The sequence below is a fragment of the Fundulus heteroclitus genome, chromosome 24, assembly GCF_011125445.2.
Source record: "Fundulus heteroclitus isolate FHET01 chromosome 24, MU-UCD_Fhet_4.1, whole genome shotgun sequence".
NCBI lineage: Eukaryota > Metazoa > Chordata > Actinopteri > Cyprinodontiformes > Fundulidae > Fundulus > Fundulus heteroclitus.
In genome coordinates this window covers 14,399,893-14,404,821 of record NC_046384.1, presented here as the reverse complement: position 1 = coordinate 14,404,821, position 4,929 = coordinate 14,399,893, and positions in this window count along the sequence as shown.

Genomic DNA, 4,929 nt, shown 5'->3' with positions numbered 1-4,929 from the left:
GAAAACAGCAGACCAGATTACCTGCAGGGGTAATTCAACAAGGGAACCTTTCAGAAGAGGTTCCTGTTACCTTTAGAGTTTATAGCATGAGGACGTATGGGGTTACTTACAGAAATATTAATTTTCATTACTTTTTTTCAGCATCACAATCACAAAAAAAAATGTGATAGGATTTTGTGTTATATCGACATAGTGGAGCTCGATTGTGAATATAATGGAGAAAAAAAAGTTTTTATATAAAAAAAATAAAAAATTGAAAATTCTAAACATCTAGCCCTATTTCCATTGATAGCCCTAAAAAAAAATCAAGTGCAACCATCGTGAGTACGCCTGCAGGTGTTCTGCGAAGGTCCCGGAGGTTTGTTGGGGCACGTTAGTGAACAAACAGCACCAGGAAGACCAATTAGCACAGGTAGGCGGGTCAGAGAGAACGTTTCACCTCGCAGAGCACTGTTGAATCGCACAACAGCTAAAACAACCAAAACATGACCTAGATTAACTGCCCAGACAGGAAATGTATCACAGATTCAGGAAATAGGTCCATTGTATCTCTGGAGGAGCTGCAGAGATGCAAAACCTAGGTGGGAGAATCGAATAATAGGAGAACTACCAGTCGTAAACTCAAACCTGGCCAATAAACGTTTGCCACAAGCCAGGTAGGGTACAGCGTGAACGTGAAGAAAGGTGCTCAGCTCAGTGGTAATTGGACTTATTTTCCTACCTGCAACACATCGAGTGGAGGAAAATGAACATTGAATCCCTGCAGGGGAACATGGTGTGGGAACGATTTCTCAGCAGCAACAGGGAAGTTTGTCGGGTTGTGCAGGAAGATGGATGCAGCAATCCCGAATACTGCAAGGAAACATGTTAGAGGCTATAAAAGACCTGACAGTGAGGGCTACAATAAAATGGTTCACAAAGTATTTCAATTTAAAGTGTTCCCCAGTCAGACCAACTGAGAATCTGTGGAATTTGGGAAGATGGTAGAGACATACCTAATTACAAATACAGGAAATAATCCAGATTTTTATTATAAAAAATGAAAAGTTATACTTTTCTTATGACATTTTGTTCATGTAAAAACAACAAATAAACACATTTGAATGTTGTAACTTGACCAAATGGGAACAACTTCAGTGTATATGAATACTTTCTGTCTTGTTGCACATGGTACAGGATCATTGTTAAGTACAAGGGGTTTCCAGCTCTGCAGTGTAACTTGTAATTGTGGAAACGCTATAATTAAAGGCAAGGCAGCATTTAAATTGATCTGCAGGGAGTCCAACACACATGGCAACCACACTCTGTTTTGCCAGCAACATGGTTGCAGTCACCTAAAGACCTTTTTTCTCCCTGTTTGTGCTGATGCAGACTGATGTCATTTTGAGTTGTAGCCCCCTTGGTTTATTTTTGAGCCTGTTTTTAGTTGAGGGGACTTTGTAACAGCTGCCAAAGGTGACCACGGATGTTTCCAACCCTCTCGTGCGATTTAACCGCATATGCTGAGGCAGCTTCTTGGATTTAGCTTCTTACGTTCAGGAAGGGCAGTTTTCTGTCATCGGCGTGTGGCGGGACTGGCTCTTGTTAAGCAGGCTCCCCGTTTTCCATGGGCTACTGGCAGGACTATTATAGAGAATAAGTGGCATCCATGATTTTTTTTTTGTGTGTGTGTTTATGAAACTTCTTTCATAATGTGCTAATGTAGTTGTAACTAAATGTGTTACTTCCTCATTACTGAAACACAGTTGGGTCACCTTACTGGAAGGGCTATGCACATTTCTGCTGCAGTGAGCTGGCAGCGCCATTCGGGTTATTTTTGTATTGGAGCCAGCTCATTCATGTTGCTTTATCTGCATGATGAGAAGTGGCAACAACAAGGTGGTTATCGACCTGGCGAGACAACAAAAATCCAAGATCCTTCGTATGGGACGATGTTGAAGGAGGATGACAAATCAAAAGGGATGAACAAACTAATGTGTTGTCGATAAGTATTACCCCACTCACAGATTCCTTCTGCCGTTTGTCAACTTTAATGTTTTAGATCACACGTGTCGAACTCAAGGCCCGCGGGCCGAATCCGGCCTGTCAAGGCGATTTATTTGGCCCTCAAGAGCCAAAAAAAGGCATATCAAGTCATAAAGTAGAGGCATATAACATTTTAAATTGTATAGAGTGGCTAAAACTGAGCCTCCTGTAGCGAATTTGTTGATTTTCTTTAACTGTGTAGTAACATCATCCTGCCACTAGATGTCAGTTTTCCCTCAACACATTAAAACAACCCAGAAATGTCCAAAAAGAGAGAAAGTGATGCAGAATGACGAGTTTAAAGTGTAACTCACCCCAATAGCGACCTTTTTTTTTGCAGATAAACTGTATAAACTGGGCCTACAGTGCTACTTTTATGTTACTGTGGATGAAATTATGAAATCAAAACCATCATCTATACAGGTGGAACTGGCCCTTTTAATGACTTCATGATGCCAAAGTGGCCCAATATAGAAATCAGTTTGACACCCCTGTTTTAGATCATCCCAAACCACCTCAACTGGCTCCTTTTGATGCAAAGAAGCAGTGGCTCTACTTTAAGCTCCCCACGGATAACAGAGCTCCTCACCCGCTCTCTAAGGCTGCACATGGCTCATTTCAGATGCTTGTATCAATAAGAAATAGACAGGGCAAAATGGCCTCAATGGGAGAGTTCCCTGGTGAAAAGCACTGCTAATTAGAAGAACTCAAAATAACATCTTGGATGGACCATGAAACATCTGACAGTCAAGCATGGTGGTGATAGGATAGTGGCACCTTTGCTTCTTCAGGACCTGCAGGACTTGCTATAACCAAGGGAACCATGAACTCTGCTCTTTAGCTTAAAACCCTGGGCGAGAATATCCTGCCATCACTTTGTGACTTTAAACTTAATCATATAGTATTCAGTCCACCAATGATTCAAAAAACTAGCATATCAACTTCTGGAAGTCCAAGTTAACCAGCTTATCTACCTGACCATTACAACCATAGTAGATCTTATATCTTAAGCTCCAGCTTTTGTGACAACGATGTTCTCAGAGAGGAGGTAAACCACTTTTTGTGACAATAGAAGCCATGTTAAACTGCTTAAAAGCCTTTTTGGGGTTAAGTTATGGTAAAAATAAGTTCTCTGAGACATTGCTCAGCTATGGCCAGCCACACATTGTATTTGGGCCTTGGCAGAATGTGGTTCGACTGCATCTACAAGCCCACAAAACCACCACCAACATCTCCTTTAGGTTCTCCACAATTCTTTTTTTTTCTACTTTTTAAGGCTAGCTTGGTGTTTGACACGTCTTTCACTCTTAATGAATGCAATCATCATTTGATAGTTACATTTTATATTTATTCAGGCAGGCTTTCTATGAAAGGAAAATGTAATTGTTTTCTTATCACTATTAAGTGGAAAAAGCAAAAACAAGAATCTGTGCCGCACTTTGTATAGTCCAGTCCATTGTGATTAATCGAATTATCAATCTTCAAGACTGAAAATTAGCCCGTCATTATATCTTCAATGTTAGTTTCTTCCTTATATCTTTAATTCTTCACAGTGAGAAAGCTTGTTTGCTATCGGTGAAAGCAGAAAAGCAGCTTATAAATTGAAGTTTTCAGATAATCCCTCTCTGCATTCTTCCATGGGGCGACTGCAGCCCAGAGTGTGAAAATCTGGGAGCCTCAGGCAGATTAGAGGCATTAATTACTCTACAGTTGACTTGCTGACTAAAGGGCACGACTTCGGCACTCACTCCAACTCTTTAGAGCACCGTAGGATGCTACTTTTACAGCAGCAAACTGAAAACGTGTATCTTTTATAGTATATCGTGGAGTTAAATGTTGTCTTCTGCCACTACAGCATTTGCAAAGGAAGGAAACTCTTTAAAGGCACTGTCTAAATGTTGCTTTAGGGTTGTGTTCTCACGAGTCAACCATCCAGACTCGCACAAGTCCCATGATATGATGATTTGGCCCCCCTACTTCAGGCTCAGTGATCAACAGGAATCCAGCTTTGTTTAGATCTCCCAGGTCTGCCGGAGAGTCTGGCTCATAACAGGCTGAGGCTGGACGGGCGAGGGAGAGACAGGGTCGGACCCACTTCTCTGTAAAATGATCAGGATGAGCAGGGTCTCAATTAATCCGCCTCATTAAGGCACCGTCTCGAGGGTTTTAGTGAGAAATCCACAAACAGAGGTAAGTTCAACAAGAGGACAAGTGATAGTCCCTCCAATTTCAGCTATAGACTGATTTTCATTGTCTCCAACTGACTTTATCTCATTCTAATCAAATTATTGGCTTCAGCTCAGGCTTCTATTATCGGATTCTTTCCTGCAGCACTTTAGATTGAGGAGATTGTATGTCTCTAGGAACAGAAAATGCCTTTCTTATGTGTAGAGTAAGCCAAAATGAATGGAGTCCACCCGTATTTATTGCCATCCAGCATCAGTTATACATACTGGACTTTCATATGTCTTAACTTTCTTTTCATTGATTTCAATGTCGTTTCTGTTCACAAAATCTAACAATATGTACCTAAATTGGTATTTTAAACCGAGCCGAGCGAAATGCATGCCGCACTTAAACCAGGTTTCATCTCCTACCAGAATGAGGCTCTTGGTTGTCAGTTTAAATGTCTTACTCATGAATATTTGGGGGTCTTTGTAAGTGGAGGATGATAAGCAAATATTCAAAAAAAAAAAAAATCTAATCTGTAATGTTAAATTTTTCTGTGATTGAGGAAAAACTGTCAAATTAATTTAAAACAATCTTAAATCTTCAACACTTTTTTTCACACACAGTTTTTTAACTGAGGAATAATAATACTACTAATAATAATAAATGTTGTTTGAAAGTGCTGTCATTAAGATTCAAGGTTACTGTATGAATGGAAACAAAAAAAATTATAAA